The following is a 7,577-nucleotide window of genomic DNA, read 5'->3' on the forward strand; positions in this document are numbered from 1 at the left end:
GGGTGGGGGAGGTTTCCAAATTCCCAAATCTGTCTCTAAACATCTTCACTCAAACTGAGAGAGGAGCATGTCACTGTGGGTTCAGTTCTGGCCTCATTTCCTACAAGAACATTATACAGTACCATGAGTATGTTCATCCTACTGGCTCTGTGGAAATTTATGATGCTCAGAGGAGCCATAGTCTAGTTTCTCCTGCATCGTTTTCAGCAAAACGAACAATTCTATCTTCCACTTCACTTTTTTTTCATCTGCTTGTTTCATCCCCAGCAAAATGCCTCCATTTGACTGTGAAATACCCACAGTATGTGTGATCAGCAGTGTCTGCATGGTGCTGTGTTTTTCCTCATGCTGAATTGCGGAACACTTCAGTTGGTGCATAACAAGCTGTTCTGCACTGGCAGAAATGTGCGTTGAGGCTTGAGCATCATTCATTACGTTAAGAAAGGTCACAGGAGAATGCGTCGACTGTTTGATGTATTTCCAGGGAGGGGAAAAAAATGCTAAATTTGTTTTTAATGCATGATCATTTCCATAAAATCTATTTGGCACTTGTTTCACCATTTGTACTACACTGACACAATTTGTGTCAAATATCACACCCCTTCTTCTCAGTTGAAAGTCGAGAAATCGAGAAACGCATCATACACATAGTGCTGGATTTGGTGGCTTACTCTTACCTCTGACAATCATAATTCACATCATAAAAAGGCAACTTTTTAACTTCCAGGGTCACATACTGTATGCCAACATATAAAATGGCAGCCCATGTGGCAAAAACTTGTCATATGTAGCTGAAGCCCCCAAATAATGAAATCCATAAAGATATGTTAAAAAAAGTGGCTTTTGTTTTTCTGCTAAGGCTCATACTGCCTCACCAGCACTATTCTTACATCCCTAGAGCACTGACACAGTCCCCCATGCACTCATATACTGTACAGTGTGTTGAAAACTTAGATGAGCAAAAAAGAGAGATGAGCAAAAAAACTGTCCAGGGCCCTGTACAGTATAGTACCACTGACATGCAAACTGATGGTGTTTCTGAGTAGTCTAACATATTCTGAAAATATCAAAATGACCAAAAAATGCATAGTTACAGGTTTAAAAAAAGGATTTGAAGTATATCCCTATAATATCTTTAATTTAAAATAATTTTACAAGTCTGTAATTGCTGTGGTCATTGTCATTAAGGTGTCATGAAAAAGCAATGCATAGAAACCCTATGCTAAACGTATGGCAACAATTAAAAAAACACAGATTAGGACTTTTAATGGTTACAGTTAGAATTAGTATTGGGTTTATTTCAGCAATTGAGTATTGAGGAATAATGAATGAGTGTAGACTGAGTATTGTGTTGACAGAGGCATGTGGCCTTATTTTTCTATACTTGTGGGGTCTGAAAACTGGGAGTCTTTGTGGGAACTCAAAGTAAATTGTCAAAAAACTGTTGGGTGCAAGGTTAGAAAACTATTTAGCTTTGGTTAAGTGTTAGGCTAAGATCTAGGCAAGTAGTAGCTATGGTTAAGGTTAGGCTAAGCCTCCTGGAAATGAATCTATGTAGGGACACAAAGTGACAAAAACAATAATGTGTGTGTACGTGTGCAAATGTGAGTACACATATGGCCTCACATGACCTAGTTGTTTGTCCTCCTTTCCAATTCTCCAAAGGTCAGATTGAAATTCAGGTTAGGTTTTCTTTTGGCTAAAGGCAAGCAAGGAGTCATTGTCTCCAGTCCAACAACCCCTGGTTCATGCAGGGCAAGGCCGCTGTTGGTTTAATAATAATATTGCACCACAGACTGGGCAGTCAAGCTAGAACATATTGCATTACAATATCCACCTCCATCTCCCCTACCTTCTCAGAAACATGAATCCAACACTTTCCTTTCAGTTCTGCAATTTTGCTGTCTTCACTATTTCAAAATTAACATAACCTTAATGTTCTGGCTTAATAAATAATTTATTCCAGGAGGCTAATAACAAGCCTTTTTAAAATTTGTAATATTTGAGTGCAGAGCAGTGGTGTGTTTGCTGTAGGGAGCCTTGCTGGTGATTTGCAGGGTTGTACTTCTCTGTCTGGGAGGAGATGGGAGAGACAGCGAGGACAGAGAGAGCACATCAGAGGACATGTTAAATGCAAATATCTCTCATCCCGTCTCCTTCCCTCTTGCAGAAACAATAGGCTGGATTCTGTTTGACATGGATGAGTAGTACACTCTCTCTCTGTCTCTGCCTCGGTCTTCCTTCCTCTGAATATATTTCACAGCTGTCCAAGAGGGCTGAAGCGAACTCACTGCAAATATTAGTAGTCTGGAGCTGTGTCTTTTGTGGCAAAGCCTCTTAAAGCCACAGAAGTTTAGAGGACAAGGTTTCAGTCCAAAAACTAGCTAATACAGATTTGATAATGAGAGGAGGAGAAGGGTTGAATTAATGCAGATAAAAAAAAGAGTGGAACAGGATGCATTTTATGGCTATTGTTTGGAAGGATTCAAGTGTTTAGCTTATTCGTATTCATCCACACATTACAGACTGCTGCTTCCATTTAAAAACATGATATGACCCAAAAGTTAGACATGTCAGGAGGGGCTTTTCCTATTTTCACCATATAAAAAGAAAGTGGAAAAGCCAATTGTGAAGAGTTTTCCTTCCCTAAAATCTGCTAGATGAGAAAACTGAATATATAGTACTTATGTCCAAAATGTCTTAAAAACTGTCTTTCAGATCTCAGTAAGCAGAGATGGGCATTTGAGCTGGTGACTCACTTGCACTCGAGTGATACTCGTGACCCACATAAATAGACTTACAACTCACAATTTACCCCGGTTTGGCTTTTAGATACATCCAACGCATCCAACTGCATAAGAAACTATAATCCCTTATTATGTTACTACGCTGGATAAAATTCAAAAGGAGAAAATGCTTTTGCTGTAGAGCGTGACTCAAACTATTGTTTCAGACTCTAATTTCAAGACTTTAAACTTGAATTGGATTCCAACTTAAAAACCTCAGACTTGCATTTTGTGACTCAAATACCTCTGTCAGTTTCAGTTCTAATGAGAGTATTGGGAGTGATTTTGGCAATTATTTGTCTAATAATAGGGATTGCTTGCTTGTCCATCCCGGACCTCTTGTCCAAATTGACGTTTCTAGCTCCAGTGACCTTTGATTTCACTTCAGCAGACTGTCGTCTTTTGATGTCCTCTTCTCACTAATGAAAACTGTGATGTACTGAAAAAGATAAGAACCCTTCAGATCATCAGCAATAAAACATGGGTAAGGGGTCAACTTTCTGATGGAATCAAATATTTTACATTGTTGCTGGAAGGGAAGGGTTGAGGTAAGGGAAGACATTACTTCCCTAGTTTCATAATAATAGGAAATAATTTTTACTCTATTTGGTAGCCTTTTTATCTCGACATTTTTAACAAAGGTAGTCAGACTGCACCTCCACTACCACCCGGTAACCATCATGATTGGCCTCTGACCATTAAGAGACATGGGTCTCTTACTGAGATAAGATGCAACAGAAAAACAGAGCAGCACAAAAGATGTCTTTAATTTAATAAGAATGACTAAAGTGCTTTTAATAAGGAGGCTTCCCTTCTGGTGACGCTTCCTTTGTCAGTCTAATTGTTTTATTATTCTGAGTGGGAGGGAAGTATAGCAGGGCTCCAAAACTGGGTTTACTGGAGACAAGTCAACTCATCAGTCAAAAGGACACTTATGATTTTATATCAAGTAAAGGTCATTCTTCACCATGTACCATCACTGCACCCAACATCCATTGCAGCTGGTTAATGTTGTAATGCATATTTGTTTACCCTGGGCATGTCTATTTGGATACATGCTAGATGTTTTCCAGGAATGATTGATCTTTATTAATGTTAAAATAAACCAAATTTGCCTTGAACATCAAAGCGTATCTCTAGCGTCTGTGATGTCAGCCATAGGTTGGGGGATGGAAGCTCTAAAGGAGCTGAGATGATGTATGCAAACATGGACAGCTGATGATGATTCACAGAGGCATCGGTCAAAACAAGCAAACATTCCCCAAAGCATTCTTCTTATTATGTTTTAATATCAGCTTAATGAAGCTTCTCTGTATTTTCAAACTTACTGCCATGGCAGATACTAGAACATTGCACCTCTTGGGTGAACCATGTATTCTCATTTTTGTCTTTGTATCAAACCAGAATTGCCATGCCAATTGTTAAAATATTGCCTTGAAATCCTAAACTGTTCCTTTTCCCTTTTTTTTCTATGGTCTCTCTGAATTAGCTCTGAGAATAAAAAACTTTAATCTTATTCACTCCCTTCAGCACTTTGTCATGTGTAATGTGCATTCCAGCCTTTGAGGGGTCACTAATGTTATTTTAGATTTCTTGTCATGTTTCATATTTCTAAGTAATGCACGGAAACTGCAAGAGCAGTTATAGGAAATGCTGCAGTCTGTTAGGCATTCTTACATAAAACTTTTGCCTTTATCTATCAGTATGCTGCAGAAAATGCCTGTGTACTCACCTCACATGCAGTGGGTTGTTTGACTTCATCTTTAGTGCACACAGAGGAATGAAGCATTTCCTTTTGCTAGTGTGGCTGCAGGGCATGGCTGGTGTTTAACTTGACTGAGGTATCAGCCATCTTTGCCTTGTTGTACACCGGAGGGGGAGCTGTATGAGTCACGCCATCACAGATCCTTCCCGAGTGTAAACAGGCTGACTGTGCACGTTCAGTTTAGCACATTAATTGGATGCTTAGTTGTGTATCTGTACTTGTATGTTTTCCCCCGCTTGACAGTTTGTGAGACCAAATGAGAATAGAACACTAGAGCAGTGATGTTTTCTCCGTTATCAGATGATTGTTGCAGGTATTTGCTGAGAGCTGCTGTACTGCTGATCTGGGAGCTGTTACCAACTGGGGTTAAAACCCACCAGACCAAATCCTGCGCAATTTGTGCCAGTTCTCCCTCACCTATCTTCATTCACCTGAACTTTCAGAGGGTCAGTTTGATTAGAAGTGATTTAAAAATTACTTTCTGGGATGCTAGCCAAACATTTAAAATCTTTTGTCTGATATAGGTTTGTTTATGAGCTTGTGCTCATTTCAAAGATGGAACAAAGAAATGTTTTTCTTATTTATTTGACCTATCTATCCCCATCTATTTCATTTCAAGACTAAACTTAAAAAGACACCCATGTTAAATATGGATGTTAAAGTTGATAAGCCATCAATATATTAGATTTTTGAAATAAGGCAGGCTTGTCCTTGAAAAATTGAAGACAACTGTAAAGTGGTTCTGTTTACTGTCTGAGGAGATTTATTGCATTTGCATTAAATTTTTGGCTGGAAACCAGAGTACATTAAGCTTTGTATGGATCTCTCACAGAATTTTATTTACAGCTTGTATATATGTTCCCACTGAATACAACTTCTCTTCTCATGCTACTTTTATGTCTTCATCTCCTATTAAGTCTTCGATTGTTTCCTTCATATACTCAGACATTTCACTAGGTTTTTGTTCCAAGGCTGACTTTTGTATGCAGATAAAAATCCTTATCTTAAGCTCTCCAAAGGGCACTGAGTACTTTGAAGTTGTCTGGCAGTATCATGCACAAATGACCTCTGCCTGTCCTAAGCAAGCACTTCTGACATTTTTCTCAAGAAATAGTGATGGATCGTCTGGGAAAACAAAATGCATGAGCGTATCATGCCTAGGTGGATGTCTGACTATGACAAGGTGTCTGCCTAATGCTACAGCCCTCGAATACTGGAAGAAATATGGACCTACACAATTATGGATAAAAGGTTTCTCATTCATTTTGCTCAGTACTAAGATAAGTGTTTATCGCCATTACTGTATGTCTGTGTTGGTGAATGAATCTTGCTGTTAATTTGCAAGCTTTTCACTTTAAAATAACTTAACATGACTTCAAAGAAGAAATCTCTGCCAGTCTGCTGTAAAGGTTCAGACAGTTTAGCTTGGAAATGAGGAGTTCTACATTGAGTGCTTCATGCCTGTATGTAGCAGTGTTATGAACATAAACCATCAAACTTACAAAGCCAGAATTCTGATTATTATATTATGCAGGGTCATTGTAAACCGTTTCCTTACTGGGAAGCATTTGAGATATAGCATCTGTGACTTCAACCACTGGTTTCTGAGGAAAATTTTGAAAGGTTTTTCTTTTTTGGGGGGGATTGTCCTTGTTCAACCAAAGCTAGTGAGACAGCACTCTGCGTTAAACAAATCAAGTTATCCTGTCCCTGGCAGACACATGCACGCATGTTTGTTGCCAGTGTTGTACTCATAATCTGCCATTTACTGGTGCAAGAAAATCACAGTTTGAGAAGTGGACAGAAAAGCTGTGATAGACTTAGATACCTGTCAACACTGTCCATTTTAATATGCAGAATTTCTGCTATCAAGTATCTTGAATTCAGGTAAAAAAAACAAAAAAAAAAAACAATTACAGGCATTATAAATATATTTTCACCTTAGATGGTTTATACCAATGTTTACACAGACTAGCTGTTTTCATTCCACTCTTTTTGTCACACTACTGTACCCTTAGACTATCAATTGGTGAAGAAGCATGAAACTTGACCAGTCTTTTGCTGGAATTATTCTTCTGTGAGGAAACATAAACATCTCTGTGGATCTATAAAAAGGTCCCTAGTCCAGAGGTTTTCACTGGGGTGAATGTGCACACTTGCTATATCTCAACAATACACAAGGGTATGGATATATTAACATTATACAATTCAAATCCAAACCAGCAGTTTCTCAGTACAGGGTAAATTGTGAATAACCAATTGCCTTTAACGGATTGACACGCTTAGTAGAAAAAGACACAGTGAAACCAATTCTCCAGAGAAAACTGCAGTGACTGTATTTCTAGAGATAGATGGAAGACTTTGAGATTTCAGTACAGTCAGTTCTTTTAAAACCCTGTGGCCATTAGCAACAACACCTTATAAGGCACACACTTTACCACTCAGCTTGTGGTTGCTGTTCCCAGTCACAAAACACCTTTCATGTTATTTCCTGCACCATGCTTACTCTCTGATACGCTCTAATTTGCAGTCTGCCCCCTCTTCGTTTGACAGATTTCCTTTGTAAATAAATTGAATATGTAAATGCTGCATGCAGTAGGTTTATTGCAGAGCCTCAGCATCAGTTACCTATGACAAACAAGAAAAAAAATGCCAACTGGGATACTCTCAAAATCTTTTTCTTCAGGGAAAGCTCCATCTGAGAGCCTGAGACTTCTTTCTCTTTTAACAAATTCTCTTTTTTACTTGCATTTCCTTCTTATTCCCTTCTGTTCCTTAGTTGTCTCTCTCTCTCTTTGTTCTTACTTTCTTCTTCTATACTTCAACTTTGTTCTGTCTTCTGCTGTTTTTTTTTCCTCCTCTCTCCCTCTTCATTTCTCTGCCCCTCATTTCCCGTCTCTGAGGGAGTTTTGGATCAGAGGGGCATTTTTGGTGCCAGGCTGCGACAGTACTTCACGTTAATAAAAAGAATACTTGGAAGCACATTGGGAGCAGCACAGGAATATTTTTTTTTTCCAGCTTGTTTG

At 38.7% G+C, this 7,577-nt stretch overlaps 1 protein-coding gene and 1 long non-coding RNA gene across 13 annotated transcripts in view; both read left to right on the forward strand.

The window, feature by feature from the left end:
- Positions 1-7,577, forward strand: part of ncam1a (neural cell adhesion molecule 1a) — a 217,988-nt gene that overhangs the window by 65,253 nt on the left and 145,158 nt on the right. The gene's annotated exons all lie outside the window — the stretch shown is intronic.
- The window catches only part of LOC109959160 (uncharacterized), an 18,758-nt gene that overhangs the window by 1,007 nt on the left and 10,174 nt on the right, over positions 1-7,577 (forward strand). The gene's annotated exons all lie outside the window — the stretch shown is intronic.

This window comes from Monopterus albus, unplaced genomic scaffold (assembly GCF_001952655.1).
Source record: "Monopterus albus unplaced genomic scaffold, M_albus_1.0 scaffold38.1, whole genome shotgun sequence".
In the NCBI taxonomy this organism is placed as follows: domain Eukaryota; kingdom Metazoa; phylum Chordata; class Actinopteri; order Synbranchiformes; family Synbranchidae; genus Monopterus; species Monopterus albus.